Source organism: Triticum urartu, chromosome 5 (genome assembly GCF_003073215.2).
Source record: "Triticum urartu cultivar G1812 chromosome 5, Tu2.1, whole genome shotgun sequence".
Taxonomy (NCBI): Eukaryota; Viridiplantae; Streptophyta; class Magnoliopsida; order Poales; family Poaceae; genus Triticum; species Triticum urartu.
This window is the reverse complement of record NC_053026.1, coordinates 482399064-482408549: the sequence shown is the minus strand read 5'-3', so window position 1 is coordinate 482408549 and position 9486 is coordinate 482399064.

The following is a 9486-nucleotide window of genomic DNA, read 5'->3' as shown; positions in this document are numbered from 1 at the left end:
TAATCTCATAGTCATAGGAACATGTATAAGTCATGAAGAAAGCAATAGCAACATACTAAACGATCGAGTGCTAAGCTAACGGAATGGGTCAAGTCAACCACATCATTCTTCTAATGATGTGATCCCATTAATCAAATAACAACTCTTTTGTTCATGGTTAGGAAACATAACCATCTTTGATTAACGAGCTAGTCAAGTAGAGGCATACTAGTGACACTCTGTTTGTCTATGTATTCACACATGTATTATGTTTCCGGTTAATACAATTCTAGCATGAATAATAAACATTTATCATGATATAAGGAAATAAATAATAACTTTATTATTGCCTCTAGGGCATATTTCCTTCACAAACCTCTGCACTTGGAGGCCCAACAACGTCTACAAGAAGAAGGTTGTGTAGTAGACATCAGTAAGCAGCTTCACCGAGGTCTTTCTTTGAAGAACTCCTTTCAAATACTCCTTTATGCTTTCTAGAAAATTCTACATCATTTCTGATCAACAATATGTTATTTACATATATTTATCAGAAAGGCTGTAGTGCTCCCACTCACTTTCTTGTAAATACAGGCTTCACCGCAAGTCTGTATACAACTATATGATTTAATCAACTCATCAAAGTGTATATTCCAACTCCGAGATGCTTGCTCCAGTCCACAGATGGATCACTGGAGCTTGCACATTTTGTTAGCACCTTTAGGATTGACAACACCTTCTGGTTGCATCATATACAACTTTTTTTTAATAAATCCATTAAGGATTGCAGTTTTGTTATCCATTTGCCAATTTTCACAAAATGCGGCAATTGCTAACATGAGTCGGACAAACTTTAAGCATCGATACGAGTGAGAAAATCTCATCATAGTCAACACCTTGAACTTTATCAAAACCTTTTTCAGACAAGTCTAGCTTTGTAGATAGTAACACTACTACCAGCGTCCGTCTTCCTCTTGAAGATCCATTTATTTTCTATGGCTTGCTGATCATTGGGCAAGTAAACCAAAGTCCACACTTTGTTCTCATACATGGATCCCATCTCAGATTTCATGGCCTCAAACCATTTCATGGAATCTGGGCCCATCATCGCTTCCTCATAGTTCGTAGGTTCGTCATGGTCAAGTAACATGACCTTCAAAACAGGATTACCGTACCACTCTGGTGCGGATCTTACTTTGCTTGACCTACGAGGTTCAGTAGTAACTTGATCTGAAGTTACATGATCATCATCATTAGCTTCCTCACTAATTGGTGTAGGAGTCACAGGAATAGATTTCTGAGATGAACTACTTTCCAATAAGGGAGCAGGTACAGTTACCTCATCAAGTTCTACTTTCCTCCCACTCACTTCTTTCGAGATAAACTCCTTCTCTAGAAAGGATCCATTCTTAGCAATAAATATCTTGCCTTCGGATCTATGATAGAAGGTGTACCCAACTGTCTCCTTTGGGTATCCTATGAAGACACATTTCTCCGATTAGGGTTTGAGCTTATCAAGATGAATTTTTTTCACATAAGCATCGCAACCCCAAACTTTAAGAAACGACAACTTTGGTTTCTTGCCAAACCATAGTTCATATGGTGTTGTCTCAACGGATTTAGATGGTGCCCTTTTTAACGTGAATGCAGTTGTCTCTAATGCATAACCCCAAAACGATAGTGGTAAATCGGTAAGAAACATCGTAGATTGCACCATATCTAATAAAGTATGGTTACAATGTTCGGACACACCATTACGCTGTGGTGTTCCACGTGGCGTGAGTTGCGAAACTATTCCGCATTGTTTCAAATGAAGACCAAACTCGTAACTCAAATATTCTCCTCCACGATCAGATCGTAGAAACTTTATTTTCTTGTTATGATGATTTTCTACTTCACTCTGAAATTATATGAACTTTTCAAATGTTTCAGACTTATGTTTCATCAAGTAGATATACCCATATCTGCTCAATTCATCTATGAAGGTCAGAAAATAAGGATACCCGCCGCTAGCCTCAATGATACGTCTCCAACGTATCTATAATTTTTGATTGCTCCATGCTATATTATCTACTGTTTTGGACATTACTGGGCTTTATTATCCACTTTTATATTATTTTCGGGACTAACCTATTAACCGGAGGCCCAGCCCAGAATTGCTATTTTTTTGCCTGTTTTAGGGTTTCAAAGAAAAGGAATATCAAATGGAGTCCAAACGGAATGAAACCTTCGGGAACATGATTTTCTCACCGAATACAACTCAGGAGACTTGGACCCTACGTCAAGGCACGTAACAGGAGGCCACGAGGTAGGGGGCGCGCCCTACCCCCCAGGCGCGCCCCCACCCTCGTGGGCCCCCTGTTACTCCACCGACGTACTTCTTCCTCCTATATATACCCATGTACCCCCAAACGGTCAGAAACGGAGCCAAAAACCTAATTCCACTGCCGCAACTTTCTGTATCCACGAGATCCCATCTTGGGGCCTGTTCTGGAGCTCCGCCGGAGGGGGCATCGATCACGGAGGGCTTCTACATCATCATCCAAGCCTCTCCGATGAAGTGTGAGTAGTTTACTTCAGACCTACGGGTCCATAGTTAGTAGCTAGATGGCTTCTTCTCTCTTTTTGGATCTCAATACAATGTTCTCCCCCTCTCTCGTGGAGATCTATTCGATGTAATCTTCTTTTTGCGTTGTGTTTGTTGAGACCGATGAATTGTGGGTTTATGATCAAGTCTATCTATGAATAATATTTGAATCTTCTCTGAATTCTTTTATGTATGATTGGTTATCTTTGCAAGTCTCTTCGAATTATCAGTTTGGTTTGGCCTACTAGATTGGTTGTTCTTGCCATGGGAGAAGTGCTTAGCTTTGGGTTCGATCTTGCGGTGTCCTTTCCCAGTGACAGAAGGGGCAGAAAGGCACGTATTGTATCGTTGCCATGGAGGATAACAAGATGGGGTTTTTATCATATTGCATGAAACTATCCCTCTACATCATGTCATCTTGCTTAAGGCGTTACTCTGTTTTTAACTTAATACTCTAGATGCATGTTGGATAGCGGTCGATGAGTGGAGTAATAGTAGTAGATGCAGAATCGTTTCGGTCTACTTGTCTCGGACGTGATGCCTATATACATGATCATACCTAGATATTCTCATAACTATGCTCAATTCTGTCAATTGCTCAACAGTAATTTGTTCACCCATCGTAGAATACTTATGCTCTTGAGAGAAGCCACTAGTGAAACCTATGGCCCCTGGGTCTCTTTCTCATCATATTAATCTCCATCACTTTATTATTGCTTTGCTTTTACTTTGCTTTTACCTTTTACTTTGCATCTCTATACCAAAAATATGAAAAATATTATTTATCATGTCTATCAGATCTCACTTTCATAAGTGACCGTGAAGGGATTGACAACCCCTAAGCGCGTTGGTTGCGTTGAGTTATTGTTTTTGTGTAGGTGCGAGGGACTTGTGCGTGGCCTCCTACTGGATTGATACCTTGGTTCTCAAAAACTAAGGGAAATACTTATGCTACTTTGTTGCATCATCCTCTCCTCTTCGGGGAAATCCAACACAGTGCTCAAGAGGTAGCAAGAAGAATTTCTGGCGCCGTTGACGGGGAGTCTGCGCAAAAGTCAACATACCAAGTACCCATCACAATCCCTATCTCCCGCATTACATTATTTGCCATTTGCCTCTCGTTTTCCTCTCCCCCCAATTCACCCTTGCCATTTTATTCTTCCTCTCTCTCTATCCTCCCTCTCTCTCTATTTGCCTCTTTTGCCCGTTTGCTTTTTTTTTTCTTGTGTGTTAGTTTGCTTGTTTGTCGCGATGGCTCAAGATAATACTAAATTGTGTGACTTCACCAACACCAACAATAATTATTTCCTTAGCACTTCGATTGCTCCTCTTACCGATGTTGAATCTTGTAAAATTAATACTGCTTTGCTGAATCTTGTCATGAAAGATCCGTTCTCCGGCCTTCCTAGTGAAGATGCCGCTATCCATCTTAATAGCTTCGTTGATTTGTGTGACATGCAAAATAAGAAAGATGTCGATAATGATATTGTTAAATTGAAGCTATTTCCTTTTTCGCTTAGAGATCGTGCTAGAGCTTGGTTTTCATCTTTGCCTAAAAATAGTATTGATTCATGGAACAAGTGCAAAGATGCTTTTATCTCTAAGTATTTTCCTCCCGCTAAGATCATCTCTATTAGAAACGATATTATGAATTTTAAGCAACTTGATCATGAACATGTTGCACAAGCTTGGGAGAGAATGAAACTAATGATACGTAATTGCCCGACTCATGGTTTGAATTTGTGGATGATTATACAAAATTTTTATGCCGGATTGAATTTTGCTTCTAGAAATCTTTTAGATTAGGACGCGGGTGGCACTTTTATGGAAATCACTTTAGGAGAAGCTACTAAACTCCTAGATAATATTATGGTTAATTATTCTCAATGGCATACTGAAAGATCTACTAAAAAGGTGCATGCGATAGAAGAAATTAATGTTTTGAGTGGAAAGATGGATGAACTGATGAAATTATTTGCTAATAAGAGTGTTTCTTCTGATCCTAATGATGTACCCTTGTCTACTTTGATTGAGAATAATAATGAATCTATGGATGTGAATTTTGTTGGTAGGAACAATTTTGGTAACAACGCGCATAGAGGAAATTTCAATCCTAGGCCTTATCCTAGTAATCCCTCTAATAATTATGGTAATTCCTACAACAATTCTTATGGTAATTATAATAAGATGCCCTCTTATTTTGAATCTAATATTAAAGAATTTATTTCTTCGCAAAAGAATTTTAATGCTATGATTGAAGAAAAATTGCTTAAGATTGATGATTTGGCTAGGAACATTGATAGAATTGCTCTTGATGTTGATTCTTTGAAACTTAGATCTATTCCACCTAAGCATGATATCAATGAGTCTCTCAAAGCCATGAGAATTTCCATTGATGAGTGCAAAGAAAGAACCGCTAGGATGCATGCTAACAAAATGCCTTTATAAAAGCGTGTTCTTCTAGTTCCTATGAAAATAATGATGAAGATCTAAAGGTTATTGATGTGTCCCCTATTAAATATTTGTTTTGCAATATGAATCTTGATAATGATGGGACTGAATATGATCCACCTTTACCTAGAAGTCATTCCAATAATTCTGAATCTTTTGATCTTGATGCTAAATTTGATAAAAGTGGGATTGAAGAAATTAAAACCCTAGATGTTGCTAAACCCACTATTATGGATTTCAAGGAATTTAACTATGAAAATTGCTCTTTGATTGCTTGTATTTCCTTGTTGCAATCCGTGCTAAAATCTCCTCACGCTTATAGTCAAAATAAAGCGTTTACTAAACATATCGTTGATGCCTTGATGCAATCTTATGAAGAAAAACTTGAACTGGAAGTTTCTATCCCTAGAAAACTTTATGATGAGTGGGAACCAACTATTAAAATTAAAATTAAAGATCATGAGTTTGATGCTTTGTGTGATTTGGGTGCTAGTGTCTCTACTATTCCCAAAACTTTGTGTGATTTGCTAGATTTCCGTGATTTTGATGATTGCTCTCTAAACTTGCATCTTGTGGATTCCACTATTAATAAACCTATGAGAAGAATTAATGATGTTCTTATTGTTGCAAATAGTAATTATGTGCCTGTAGATTTTATCGTTCTTGATACAGATTGCAATCCTTCTTGCCCTATTATTCTCGGTAGACCTTTCCTTAGAACGGTTGGTGCAATTTTTGATATGAAGGAAGGGAATATTAGATTCCAATTTCCATTAAAAAGGGCATGGAACACTTCCCTAGAAAGAAAATAAAATTACCATATGAATCTATCATGAGAGCCACTTATGGATTGCCTACCAAAGATGGCAATACCTAGATCTATTATTGCTTGTTATGCCTAGCTAGGGGCGTTAAACGATAGCACTTGTTGGGAGGCAACCCAATTTTATTTTTATTCCTTGATTTTTGCTCATGTTTAGTAATAAATAAATTATTTAGCCAATGTTTTGGTTGTGTTTTTGTGTTTAATTAGTGTTTGTGCCAAGTAGAACCGTTGGGAAGACTTGGGGAAAGTCTTGTTGAACTTGCTGTAAAAAACAGAAACTTTAGCGCTCACGAGAACTGCTGTCATTTTTATTTGGAGAGTGATATTTAGTTAATTCTTTTTGAAGATGATTAATAGATAAATTCCTCACGTCCAGAAATTTATTTTAGAATTTTTGGGGTTTCAGATCTTGCGCTAGCTACAGATTACTACAGACTATTATGTTTTTGACAGATTCTGTTTTTCGTGTGTTGTTTGCTTATTTTGATGAATCTATGGCTAGTAAAATAGTTTATAATCCATAGATAAGTTGGAATACAGTAGGTATAACACCCATATAAATAAATAATGAGTTCATTACATTACCTTGAAGTGGTCTTTTGTTTTCTTTCACTAACGGAGCTCACGAGTTTTCTACTTTAAGTTTTGTGTTGTGAAGTTTTCAAGTTTTGGGTAAAGATTTGATGGATTATGGAACAAGGAGTGGCAAGAGCCTAAGCTTGGGGATGCCCATGGCACCCCCAAGATAATCTAAGGACACCTAAAAGTCAAAGCTTGGGGATGCCCCGGAAGGCATCCCCTCTTTCGTCTACTTCTATCGGTAACTTTACTTGGAGCTATATTTTTATTCACCACATGATATGTGTTTTGCTTGGAGCGTCTTTTAAAATTTTAGTCTTTGCTTGTTAGTCTACCACAATCATCCTTGCTGTACACACCTTTTGAGAGAGCCATACATAATTTGGAATTTGATAGAATACTCTATGTGCTTCACTTATATCTTTTGAGTTATATAATTTTGCTCTATGCTTCACTTATATCTTTTATAGCACGGTGGTGGATTTGTTTTATAGAAACTATTGATCTCTCATGCTTCACTTAGATTATTTTGAGAGTCTTAATATCATGGTAATTTTCTCAATAATAATATGCTTGGTATTCAAGATTTGTAAAACTTTCTTTTGAGTGCGTTGAATACTAAGAAAAAAATTGATGCTTGATAATTGTTTTGAGATATGAGGATGGTGATATTAGAGTCATGCTAGTTGAGTAGTTGTGCATTTGAGAAATGCTTGTGTTAAAGTTTGTGATTCTCGTAGCATGCACGTATGGTGAACCGTTATGTGATGAAGTCGGACCATGATTTACTTATTGATTGTCTTCCTTATGAGTGGCGGTCGGGGACGAGCGATGGTCTTTTCCTACCAATCTATCCCCCTAGGAGCATGCGCGTAATACTTTGCTTTGATAACTTCTAGATTTTTGCAAAAAGTATATGAGTTCTTTATGACTAATTTTGAGTCCATGGATTATACGCACTTTCCTTCCTCCCACCATTGCTAGCCTCTCTAATACCGCACACTCTTCGCTGGTATCATACACCCACCAAATACCTTCCTCAAAACAGTCACCATACCTACCTATTATGGCATTTCCATAGCCATTCTGAGATATATTGCCATGCAACTTTCCACCATTCCGTTCATTATGACACGCTCCATCATTGTCATATTGCTAGCATGATCATGTAGTTGACATCGTATTTGTGGCAAAGCCACCGTTCATAATTCTTTCATACATGTCACTCTTGATTCATTGCATATCCCGGTACACCGCCGGAGGCATTCATATAGAGTCATATCTTGTTCTAAGTATCAAGTTGTAATTGTTGAGTTGTAAGAATAATAAAAAGTGTGATGATCATCATTTTTAGAGCATTGTCCCAAGTGAGGAAAGGATGATGGAGACTATGATTCCCCCACAAGTCGGGATGAGACTTCGGACGAAAAAAGAGGCCATAAAAAAGAGAAGGCCCCAAAAAATGAGAGAAAAAGAGAGAAGGGACAATGTTACTATCCTTTTACCACACTTGTGCTTCAAAGTAGCACCATGATCTTCATTGTAGAGAGTCTCTCATTCTGTCACTTTCATATACTAGTGGGAATTTTTCATCATAGAACTTGGCTTGTATATTCCAATGATGGGCTTCCTCAAAATGCCCTAGGTCTTCATGAGCAAGCGAGTTGGATGCACACCCACTTAGTTTCTTTTGTTGAGCTTTCATATACTTATAGCTCTAGTGCATCCGTTGCATGGCAATCCCTACTCACTCACATTGATATCTATTGATGGGCATCTCCATAGCCCGTTGATACGCCTGGTTGATGTGAGACTATCTTCTCCCTTTTTGTCTTCTCCACAACCACCATTCTATTCCACATATAGTGCTATATCCATGGCTCATGCTCATGTATTGCGTGAAGATCGAAAAAGTTTGAAAATGTCAAGTATGAAACAATTGCTTGGCTTGTCATCGGGGTTGTGCATGATTTAAATACTTTGTGTGGTGAAGATAGAGCATAGCCATACTATATGATTTTGTAGGGATAGCTTTCTTTGCCCATGTTATTTTGAGAAGACATAATTGCTTTGTTAGTATGCTTGAAGTATTATTATTTTTATGTCAACATGAATTTTTTTCTTGAATCTTTTGAATCTGAATATTCATACCACAATTAAGAAGATTTACATTGAAATTATGCCAAGTGGCACTCCGCATCAAAAATTCTATTTTTATCATTTACCTACTCGAGGACGAGCAGGAATTAAGCTTGGGGATGCTTGATACGTCTCCAACGTATCTATAATTTTTGATTGCTCCATGCTATATTATCTACTGTTTTGGACATTATTGGGCTTTATTATCCACTTTTATATTATTTTTGGGACTAACCTATTAACCAGAGGCCCAACCCAGAATTGCTGGTTTTTTTACCTGTTTTAGGGTTTCGAAGAAAAGGAATATCAAACGGAGTCCAAACGGAATGAAACCTTCGGGAACGTGATTTTCTCACCGAATACAACTCAGGAGACTTGGACCCTACATCAAGGCACATAACAGGAGGCCACGAGGTAGGGGGCGCGCCTCCACCCTCATGGGCCCCTTGTTGCTCCACTGACGTACTTCTTCCTCCTATATATACCCACGTACCCCCAAACGATCAGAAACGGAGCCAATAACCTAATTCCACCGCCGCAACTTTCTGTATCCATGAGATCCCATCTTGGGGCCTGTTCCGGAGCTCCGTCGCAGGGGGCATCGATCACGGAGGGCTTCTACATCATCATCCAAGAGTCTCCGATGAAGTGTGAGTAGTTTACTTCAGACCTACGGGTCCATAGTTAGTAGCTAGATGGCTTCTTCTCTCTTTTTGGATCTCAATACAATGTTCTCCACCTCTCTCGTGGATATCTATTCGATGTAATCTTCTTTTTGCGGTGTGTTTGTTGAGACCAATGAATTGTGGGTTTATGATCAAGTCTATCTATGAATAATATTTGAATCTTCTCTGAATTCTTTTATGTATGATTGGTTATCTTTGCAAGTCTCTTCGAATTATCAGTTTGGTTTGGCCTACTAGATTGG